Source organism: Argiope bruennichi, chromosome 6 (genome assembly GCF_947563725.1).
Source record: "Argiope bruennichi chromosome 6, qqArgBrue1.1, whole genome shotgun sequence".
Classification (NCBI taxonomy): Eukaryota; Metazoa; Arthropoda; class Arachnida; order Araneae; family Araneidae; genus Argiope; species Argiope bruennichi.
Window position 1 is genome coordinate 121,162,594 of NC_079156.1, and position 12,659 is coordinate 121,175,252.

Here is a 12,659-nt window from a genome sequence, read left to right on the forward strand (position 1 = left end):
GATCATGATCTATCATAAAAAATTAAACTTTTTGAGATCTGCCCAAAATTTAGGGTGGTAAACTCGTTGAATAATTACAAAAAAAAAAAAAAAATGCACATTAGGACAATATTTTTTCGTCTTCTCCTAAAAATAGTGGCTGGTGATAGGCATACGACTCCTGAGAGCATATCTAGGGGTCATGAGCTTTTATATGAAATAAGATATTTTGAAATCGGTTTGACGGTTTGAGCTGGCGAACTCTATCACGAGATTTCCCCATAGAGAATAAAATGTAGGATAATGATTTTTCAATTTCTCTTGGAAATCGGGAACGGTAGAAGGCAAACGACCATTGATGGCTTTTCTAAAAGGCATGAACTTTCAAATGAAATGAAAATCAGCGAAATCGATCTTGTGGTTAGAGTTGGATGACTGATTCATTGGATTTCCATATATAAGGGCTGCTCAAATGAAAAGTGGACACTTGCGATTGCTTCAGAATGACTGCAGCTATAGCAGCGTCACCAGAACAAGGATATAAAGAGCGGTAGGAGATGTGTGCTGCAGATGACAATCCAACAATGAACATTGTTCGTGGTAGAGGAAATGGATCATAAGTAAAGTCATGCTATGCATGGAGGCTTCCAGATCGGAAGAGCGCGGTAGTACGGTTTCAGATTTTTCGATTGCCGTGGACCATTCTTGGTTGATTTCCTGCCCCAAGGGAATGCTATCAATTCAACACAATACTGCAGTACTACTCTGACGAAACAACTAAAAGAAAATGGCCTGGCCTTCTCGTACAATAAATGATCCTTCTCCAAGACAGTGCCACACGTATCCTGTGAAACCCAGATGACGTTAAAAAATTTCCGTTGAGTAGTTTTGGAACACCCGCCGTACAGTCCGGATTTGTCACCCTGTGACTTACACTTCTTTGGGTTACTTAAGATAGCATTACAAGGTATACGCTTCCATTCGGATGGGGAAGTGAAGGCAGCAGGGTAGAGATGCATAATCCACGATTTTTTGAATAACAAATAATATTGCTATTGTTATTTTTAAATATGCGTTCCGAATATCTGTTATTTCAATCATATTATTAATTAAAAATTATTACTTAATATTAAATTTAAAATTTATTAATTGTAGTTAATACTTAATTTACTAATTTAATTAACGTGTGATTGAATTAATTTATCTGTTTCAGCTTACTTCTTAAATTTTATTTTTTTTCTCAAAACTATTTATTTAATTTATTTATTAGAGTGAACCATTTTCTGGAAAAGATGAGTTAAAAATATATGTCATTTCTTTAAAATGTTTACTTTAGTCCTATATTCTACCAATAGATGGCGCCAGCAGTAAACAGAGTACATGTAATCAAAGTCAATCATGTCACGAGCAATTAAAAATGATCTGTATGGAATAGTGCATCATCAAATACGAATATCGGACACTCCCGTAAAGTGGAGCGGTGACTTCGCACTTTCCGGTGAAATCACCGCTCCGATAAATTTTAGTGATTTGCAATTCAATGATACGATACGATAATTCCAATAACCGGTCCGTTCACTTTTCAATCCAATCACAGATTTCTTTCGAGAGCTTCCATTGGACAGATCGTATCGATTGTAACTTTCCAGTGAAGTCACCGCTCCGGCAAATTTCAGGGATATCGTATCGATTGTTAGTTTCTATCGTGATCCAAAACTTGTAATCGAAATATCATCAGTAAGATCGTATGAAGGATTTGAATCACACCCCTCTTTGAAAAGTATTGATCACTTGTATTTGTGACTTTTTGATATTGGTTACGTAATAACCGCTCTGAAAATATTCGTCATCCCTACAGCTGGGCAGGACTTCCTCAAGAATCAACCACCATCTTTCTACAGCAAAGGCATAGACCTGCTACCTAAAAGATGGGACCTGTGTTACAATGTCCATGGCGATTTCTTTTGAATTTTAATAAAGATATTCTTTCGATTCAACTTGTCTACTTTTCTTTGGGCTATTCTTATAATTTTAAATATATAGATATTAATATTTTAAAATCGGATCTGATTATATAAGCATATTAAAATACTATAATGATAGTGAAGTCTAAATAAAAGTAAAACTATACAAATATATTCTACGGCTAAGTATATGGATTACCATGTTTTAAATAAATATTTTACTGTGTGTCATTCTTGGGCAAGTATTAAAGAAGTATTACGATATTTCATTTCATATATCCTATTCAGCTCTTATCGCTTTAAATCTATCTGACAGAACGAATTGATTTATTTTTATTATGGGTTCATAAAGAGGGAAAGGGACTGGCTATTCAACAGATTCAACGATATTTTATCCCTACCTAGATAAAAACGTCACGAAATAGAGGCTATATTTCCAATGGCCGGTTTAATAGCGACATAAATTAGGAGGAAGGATGGAAAGGCAATTATTGTGCTTTTTTTTTTCTTTAAAAAGATTATTTTCAGCGGACAAAATGAACTCCTTTTCGATTGGGCAGACACTGAAATTTCAAATGTGTGTAGTAAATTATTTTGATTCTGAATGTTGCCATTTCTGATTTCTCCATTGATATTTTCTTTTTGAAAGAATGTTCTATTATGAAAATTTAATTAAAATTTCTTTCCAGTAATTTTTTTATTTGTAAATAAGTAAATATTTATATTTGTCTTGTGTTCCGTTTGTGAAGATGGAAATTGGCAATCGATTTTTAATTTAGTTGCTGAATTTGAAATTTTGACAGAGACAGATTTAGTCATTCTATGGTTCCAGATTTTGTATATTATGAGATCTCTGTTTTTCATCAATTTAAATTTATTTTTCAATACATTTTAAATTTAATTCATATGTTTATATAATATTGTAATGTCGTGATCTAGACTGATCAAATAACGAAGCAGAATTTCCAGACAATTCTTTATTTTACAGCCCTATATATACAAAAAAAAACTTGTTCTAATCTTGGTTAAATAAATAGTTATTTACACCTGTAGTAGTAGACACAACAGTCGAAGTCGAAGGCTTTCTTCAAACTCAGTTGGTTCTCGGACTCCGAACTCGTGGGCGCAGTCCAACAGTCTGCCTGCAATTCGTTTCTTCTCCTCTCCTAAAAGAAAAAAATCTCCGCACTTTATTTAGACGACAATCTCCGCCTCTTCATTTACATTGGTCATTTGAGCTGTCTTTCGGCCAATTGAGGTTCGGCAATATGCTCTCTCAGCGGCACCAGTCGGTCGTGGGAAGGTCCTTTGTGTGATGCACCTTTCATAACTGACTATTCTGGAACACGGAGTTATCATAGTCCTTTCGCAATGAGAAACATTTAGCATCCAGATGTTTGGACACCCCCTTCTCTTTGAAGGTACTTTCAATATCTCTTGGACGAGGAAATCCCGCATGTGGTCTTTCACTGTAGTCGCTAATGAACAGATGCGAGACCACTCAGATGAAAAGATCCACCATCTGGCTATGAGGAGTTTAGTAAGTAACAGCGACGACACAGCTGGCTGTAAATGTCTTATCAGTACTGGGAAATGGGGAATGTTACAATATTTTAAGTTTTTTTATTATTATTTCTGTATCTTCGAAAAATGTCATATTTTTATTTTCTCATGTACATAGCATAGAGAAAGTATAATAATCATCACAAAATTTAAACTCGAGATTTTGAGGAATCTCCATATTTTAGACCTGCCCGAGTTTGAGAAACACATTTTTGGAAAATGTCCTTTTATTTGTCTGTCTGTGACAAAGATAATTCAAAAGCGCTTTGAGCTAGATGGTTGAAATTTAGTACACGGTCTTTACACTAAATTTGCAGATATTTCTATCAAATTTTGTGTAAAATCTGTTCAGAAGAAGTCTGTCTGCACGACTGTTCGAAAATAAGTCAACAGGATAATTATTAAGCTATATAGATAAAATCCGATGTACAGATTTAACATCTATAGTTCAGACATCTGTCAAATTTTTAGCAAAATTCAACTAGAGGTTGATTGTCTGTCGGTCTGTGCTCTCAGAAACATGCAAAGACAATAATTCAAAAACGCAATGTTTAAACATATCAAATTTGATATAGTATTTTGTGACTACAAGTGCAGTTTTGTTTCAAAATTTTTGTTTCGATCGGTTGAGGAAAAGGAGTGTAAAATCCTATTTTCAAATACTACTACCAGATATTTATCGCCAAATAACTCGCCAAAGATGATACGACATATTTAGTAAAAAGAATAAATTCACGCCAAAAGTTAATATTTCGTAACTTTTGTACGCCTATGTTATGTAAGAGGTTCTCTGGATGCACGAAAGTTTTTGGAAGACCAGCTGGTTTATTTATTTATTATAACTGAGTGATATCCACGTTTAAACACTTTATTATCCATATGTTACTATGTATATTAAATATTGTACTAAGTGAACGAAATGAAATATATTGGTACTTGACTAATCATACTTGGCGAAATGCTGATGCAATTCTTATGCTCTAAAATTCATAGAATTCGTATTTTTAAAAATTCGAAATTGTGTTTTTTTTTTCAAATTTATTTATTTAGGAATTAGAGTTAAAACAATTTTTTTAATAGATCTGCCTGCTGCCTACTTCTTCCTCCTCAGTTGAGCAGCCTTAGACAGTTATCTAATTTGCCACTTAATTTTATACACCTATTTATTTTCAACAGCGATACAATATTTTGATTGTCAATCAACTGTTTACAATAAATAAAAATTTGGCTCTATACTAGTGGCGCAAATAGTAAAGACCGTGAGTATAATAAATCTCAAGATTCTATAATATTTAAATCAGAAATTGTTTCATGATATTAAGAGAGGAAACTGATTACGCATTTTCATAGTCAGTTTGGATAATTTTCCCCCACCAATTGGATTCAAAATTTAACTCAAAACTGCATATTTAATCACAAGTCGGCACACCACATTTCATTTTTATCTTTATTTTGCCAGGAATGAAACCTATTATCGACTACGCAAGGGAGGTGGGTTACAAAATAGATTAGAGGGAATTGCCGGCTGTATCAAGGTTTTGTTTTGTTTGGTTTTATGGCACAAGGACCAGATTTTCAGGCTGTATCAAATGCATAAGTGTCAAGTGCAATCGAGTATCAGTGAGAATCTGCACTTGATACAGTAAAACGAGGTATAAGCACAATCCTAAATTAAAATGGGACATGATGTTAGAATCCGCTGTTGTTTTGTTATTAAACAAAACAACAGCGGATTCCAATTGGGATTTTCAATTTTTATTCAATTTTTATTTTATTATATTTTAGCAATTTTCACCAATTGGGTTTGGTTTTGTTATTAAACAAAACCAAGCCCAATTGGTGAAAATTGCTAAAATATATATCAGATTCTGATTCCATATTGAATTGATAAAAAAATACCAGAGGTAGTGGTTTCTACAAAACTTTCTTGCATATTCTCTAGTAAGCTTGTCATGCCAGAGAAAGCCTTATGTGACATAAGCGTATAGCAGCGACGAAATATTAACTTTTGGCGTCAATTTAGCACTTTAGCGAGTCTTTTTGGCAAATAATCCTCGTCAGACGGTTAATAGTATTCCAGAAATCGAATTTGTGGTTTAGGCACATTTTTTTCAGTAGATTAAAATAAAAATTTGACACAAAACTGCGCTTGTGATCTCAAAGTCCCATGCCTAATATGATATAATTAAGGCAGTCTGTTTTTGAATTATCGCGTTAACATATTTCTGAAAGTACAGATAGACAGACAGTCAACCCTTTGCTAGATTTTTGTCTTGAACTTTGACAGGTGTTTACACTGCAGATATCAAATCTGGTACCGATTCTTATTTATGTAGCACTCTTCGTTTTGTAGTTTTCATGTTAACTTATATTCAAATGTTGGCCAGACGGACTTCCTCTGAACAAATTTTACTCAAAATTAGATTGGAATCTGCAAATTTGGTGAAAAGACTGTTTACAAGTTTCACCCGTCTAGCTCAAAGCGTTTTTGAGTTATTTTAGTCGCAGACAGGCGGACGTTTTCTAAAAATGTGTTTTTCGAACTCTGGTAGGTCAAAAACGTGGAGATACGTTAAAGTCTCGAATTCTAATTTTATGATTATTACTGCATTCTCTATACTACGTATCCGAGAAAGTAAAAATGCAGTAATGACAACGAAAATATTAATTTTGAGGTATATTTATGACAGGAATAGGTCAGAATAAAGTGAGAGACAGAGGAAAGAAAGAAAGAAAGAAAATGATATTTACGAAATCGTTTGCTGCATTCTAACTGGTGGTTGAAGCGATTTGAAAAGGACGTGAAATGATTACAGTCAGGAACAATCGACAACGATGGGTGTGCTATTGACAGTTCTTGCATCGACGACGATTTACATTTGGAAATTTTCCGCAGCTGTCTCATCAACAAGTGCCTTTAAATTATCTGAAAAAATGAAGTCAAGTGAACTGTAATCTGGAGACGGTTAATGCAAAGAAGAATTTCAAACGCAACAGCTACTTAAATCAGGCATCAAAACAAAATTGTGATCGTATTTGGCCATCAATTAATTAATAGCTAGACTTGCATGCTTATTTTCACTATTTTCTCTGACTCAATATAGATGGCGACACGGTATTCCTAACTGCTACTGCTTTTTATTATTAAGAATCGGTTAATTCGTCCTGGTTTTAACTCAACATTCAGTTCAATCTACGGTAAAACATCATTTATAAATCTCTCAGAGGACATAAAAATGTAAATTGCATGTAAATGAAAAGACAATAATTAAAGTTTTAGCTAACAATTTTGATTATTACTAAAATAGGTTTATTCACATTTAGAATTATTTACATACATTTAAAAGTATGTACATTTTTTTAAGTAGTATTTATTTACATACATTTAAAAGTTTTTAAGAATGGCACTATTAATATTGAAAAAATACTAAAAACAACAGTTAAATTCTTTAATCACAGCTCTGTTAAAAACGTAAACGTCCGATTCTTTTACCTTTTTAACGAATTCTTGTATTTTCGAGCTTTGCAATTTCTTTTATATTCTAACTTCACTTTTTTATTCGTCTTATAAACTACACAAATATTAAAAAGAACCCTTCTTCTTTAGATTTCAACATGGAAAACCAGCTAGAATTGTCTCTCCAAAATTTTCTCGCATATTTTCTAATAAATTTGTCATGTTAGAGAAAATCTTACATGTCATTGGTGTATAATAGATACTTAATATTTACCTTTTGCGTGAATGTTACGTTTTTACTGAATCTATCATGTGACTCTTGATCCTTGGCGAGTTTTTTGGCAATTAATCTTTGGTATGCTTTTAACAATATCCGAGAATCGAATTTGTGTTTTAGATGCATTGAAACAAAGATTTGTTATAAAGTTACATTTGTTGCCACAAAATTTCATGCCAAATTTAATATATTCATCTCATTCCGATTTTGAGTTATCGAGTTTACAGATTTCTGAAAGTACAGATGGACAGATGGTCAACCCGTCGTTCAATTTGCTCAAACTTTGATATATGTCTACACTATAGATCCTATAGTGTAGTCTTTTATATTCACTTATAGTATACACTATAGATATATTAAATCTATTTACCGAATTTTATTCGTCAAGCTGTCTTCGTTTTGCAATTATCTTGTCAATTTACATTCGAACAGCCGAACAGACGGACTTCCTCTGAACAAATTTTACTGAAAATTTGATAGAAATCTGGAAATTTTGTGTAAAGACCATATACCAAATTTCAACCATCTAGCTTAGAAAGTTTTTGAATTATATTTATTACACAGACCAGCCGACTTTTTCTAAAAATGTTTTTTTTTCGGACTCAGAGATGTTTATAATAAGGAGTTACGTGAAAATCTCGAATTCGAATTGTTTGACGATTAGTATACTTTCTCTATACTACGTATACGAGAAAGTCGAAAATCGCGAGTCAAATATTTGATGGAACAATAAAAAAACCGATTTGAATTTCAGGGCATACAATGTCATTTATTGTTAGAAATGAGTCAAATAAATTAAATAAATAATTTCGCAAATTAAAAATAAATTTGTTGGAATATTAAATTAAAAACATTGAAAAGATAATATTTCAAATTTTAAGATGACGTAAAAAAAAATATTTTTTTTAAATATCGGAAGTTATGTTGAAAAAACATCAGAATTTGGAATAATATTTAATTGATTAAAATTCAATTCTAATTAAAACATTAAAGGAATCCCTCTATGGTTCATATCCCCACATTCCAATATATATTTATATATGTAACATTACTTTGGTTGAAGCAGAGTGCAGGTTTGAAGACATAGACGAGACGTTGTATTTTTAATTCTCATTAATATCCATCTCGGGAAAGCAATTTATTTACAAGCAGACACAGCGCGGCACAAAAGCAGAAGTAAGAAAGAAGCGCGAAACAAATGATCACTAGTCTTATATAACATAGGATTTCCGGCCAAGTGCCAATTCAATTCACGTGGTGACCTTTGGCACCTTTTCAAGGGCACCGAAGGGATCACTTTCATTTGAGACGTAGTACTGATGGTGCATAAGTTTTACAGAGGAATGAATTAAACCGAAAGTGGAATGGAATCACGAAATAAGAGAATATTTTAGAATGAAGTAACGATGGCAAAATGAAGATAAAATCTTGGAAATTAATTAAATTGAAATTAGAATTAAAATATCATTACATATATATATTGCCTTTCTGGTCTATAGAGCGCCAACACTTACGTCCATTTATTTCTTTTACTTTCTCTTATACATAATATAGTGGAAGTATAGTAACCGTCTAAAAATTAAACTATCTTGACTAATCTCCACATTTTAGACCACCCTGAGTTCGAAAAATACATTTTTGGAAAATGTCTGTCTGTGACAAAAAAAAAAAAAACACTTTTAACTGGAAGGTAGAAATTTGGTATACTGTCTTTACACCAAATTTGCAGATTTCTGTTAAATTTTGAATAAAATCTGTTCAGAGGAAGTTTATCTGTTTGAATATAATTTAAAATGATAATTACAAAACAGAAAGAGCTAGACAGATAAAATTCGATACATATCTATATTCTAGCCACCTTTAAAATTTTAAGCCAAATCCATCAAGGATTTGACCGTCTGTCGGTCTGTATTTTCAGAAACATGTAAACTTCGTAAATCAAAGACGCACTGACTAAAATATATCAAGTTTGGCAAGAGATTTTGTGATTACAACTGTTATGTCAAATTTTTTGTTTCAATCCGTTTGGTAAAACGTATCTACAACATACTTTCGACCGCTTGCCAGGGATTAATCGCCAAATAACTCGCCAAGGATGACACGATAGATTCCATAAAAATGCTAAATTCACCCCAAACATTAGTATTTCATAACTATTGTAGTGTGGTGACGCTTTATAAGCCAGATAACAGCTACGAGACATGAGAAATTTCTTTTGTCTTGTGGTCATGTTACTCGGCTACGAACCATAAGGTTTCGAGTTCGATCCTCGCCTATCGCTAATAGCAACAATCACCAATTGTTGTGTTCGTGCATCAACAAAAATAAAATGCAGACAAACGTAGTATAAAACTAAATATTACATATAGATAATATTATCAAATTTACATCAACTTATTTTCTTCAACATTCTAGCATCGTTTTTAAACAACAAGTTCCAAAAGTATCACTGTTGCCAATCTGAAGTTTACAACTATTTACAAAATAAAATTTATAATTATTAAAATAATCGTTAGCTACTTTTAAATAAAATATTTATGATTTATGCCGCAACAGTAGTGTAATACCATGCAAGGATATAATACGTTTATTAGAGATCATGCGAGAAAGTTTTAGGGAGACTCTCCCACTGGTTTATTAATAGTGATATCGTTCCTATACTTTTAGCTCTATTCTGACAGTATTTGTCTACTGAACACAAACATAATTCTTTATTTTCATGTTTCGAAACCTTACATAACACCAAATGATTCTCCTTCGAGGTTTATAAATTTAACTATTTCTCCTCGCGAGTTTTCGTGGAACGATCAAATTTTGTTCCCAAGTACAAAAATATTCCTTAAAAAAACCACAAAACGTCCCGGATGTTATCATAAAGCAAAATAAAATTTTCAAGGTATCAGATCTTGAAGATGAATGAACGGTAAAGGAGAGGTAACTATTTCGAAGGCCACCCCCAAAGAGGCATGAAATGTGACAAAAAGAATTAAGGTTTCTTTTTTATTTGCATCTGCGGTTGCTAATGTATTTCTGAGTAACCGGATACCAGAGGTATTCGGTGAGTCACGTCAGGACAAAGCAGTATTAAGTACACGATGACTCATTCGTGTTTATTTTGTAAGAGGAAGCTGTAAAGGTGTTTTTTCTCCTTCTAGAAGAGTTGTTCTTTATCTTTCACTTACCACACATCCCTCTTTGTGTATTTCTCAGACTTCACAGAATCCACCCAGGGATTTAAGATTGGAATCGTTGATAAACTCCAGATCGACTGAATGTAGTGGAAACATCGTTTATAAAAAACGAACAACCTTTGGCGACCAGCTGGTTCGTCTCTATAATGGTTTTGTAAATTTCAGTTTAATCTCTTATGCATAACTTCAAGAAGCTTGTTGTTGACACTTGCTCAAGATTTCCATAACAAAATCTTTTTATCCATCAAATTGTGAAAGACAATAAAGCCATGCTATTTTAAGACTCACTCTTTTTCTGCTTATTGGGTACACGAAACATACAAAGGGTTTAATGTAGTTGCATTAACGTCCCGTATTAAAGCAACACTAGGGCTATTTTGGGACGGACCTCGTAATTTTGAACCGCTGTCAGATGACGAGGACGACACCTGAGCTGGAACCCCCCTCTCCACACCACAGCAGAGCGAGGACGTTTAGTCCGGACGGTTTAACGTGCACCAGACCCGCTTACACGACGTTTCTTCGGTGGAATCGTGTCTCGATCCTGAAACCCTCCGGTTCCGAAGCTGAGACATTACCACCAGGCCACCGCGGCCTCCCATACAAATGGAGTCCAGTCACAAGGCACCGTCTTCATTAAAAGCTCAATTGTCTAGATAATCTATTTTAAATTGTACATTGTCTTTCGTAATAATGTGATTTCTCTTGTAAGCTGCGCTGATAATGACGGGAATCATTTTTTAGTTTCCAAAAATGTAAGCATATTGTATGATTAGATATTCGATGAAATATTGAAAACGTTTCGAATTTAATGGTAACAGCGAAATCTTTTGTTGAAAATTAAGCAATAGAATATTTTAACAAGAGCGAGAGTGGTTTCTCCAAAGTATTCGCACATATTCTTTAATAAAGATGTTATCCCAGAGAACGCCTTGCATGGCACTGGCGTACAATAATTAAGAAATATTAACCTTTGGCGTGAATTTTTCATTTTTGTTGAATCGGCTCATCCTTGGCGAGTTTTTTGGCGATTAATCTTTGGCATACGGTGGAAAGGATCCAAAAATCGAATTTGGATCTCAGATGCGTTCTTCCCTTCCGATTGGAATAAAAATTTAACCCAAAATGACACTTAAAATCCCAAAATAACTTACCAAATTTGATGTATTTAAGTGATTGCGTTTTTGAGTTACCAATTTTACACGTACCTGTACGTGCAGACCGGTAGACAGTCAACCAGTAGTCGGATCTGATTTTAAAAAATTGGCAGTTGTCTACACCGTAGATGTTAATTCCTTGTATCGAACTTTGTCTCTCTAACTTTCATTTTTTATATTTATCGTGTTAAATTATATTTGAGCATCACTAGAAAGAATTAAATTTGAACAGACGAGTTTCCACTGAACAGACTTTTATGGCGCGAGAACCAAATTTGAAAATTCTGCGCCAAACAATGAATTTTTTGGTAAAACTTGGATTTTGTAAAAAATTTCATATGCAAAACATGATATCTTAAAAACTTATTAATATATAACCTTGAAATGTTGCATACATGTTACTTTAAGTGTTCCAAAGGCAATGAACTAAGGATAGAACTTTGAACTGAGAAGTTTTTCTTTTAAAGCTGCCTAATGTAATTTTCAACAACGGATTTTGTAAAATTTTCAATAGAGAAATACTCGATTAACTATAACTTTATTTTGAAAATGCACATATTTCTTAGATTCTAGTTCATTTCTTTCACCATAGTTTTAAGTATGTTGTGCATAAAAATAATTGAAATATGTACAATAGAATTTTTTGTAAAGTGTTTTGCTTTTTGTTGTAATTTTCACCTTTTTTTTTTTTACCCTAATTGACATATTTTACAGAATCTCAATTGGCACAGTATTTCCTGATCAATATTTTTCATTATTTGCAATAACACTGATCCAGAAAATGAACTGAAATAGCTCATTAGAGGGATTTTTTAAAAAATTGTCTCGTAGATAGACAAATACCTTAAAAGGAAAAAAAAAATCCCAGTGCCAATCTTGGGTAGGGCGGTGGTGGCAAACCATTGTTGACTTTATTTCGTTTTTAAAATGAAATACCTTGAAGGAGCGAAAAAATAATACATTGCCCGGAGTGCCATTTTCACTTGCTATTCTTCTGAAAACAATTGGTGCAAACAAAATGCATATTATACCCTAGGCGCCACTTACTTTTGTTTCGCCACTGCATTATTA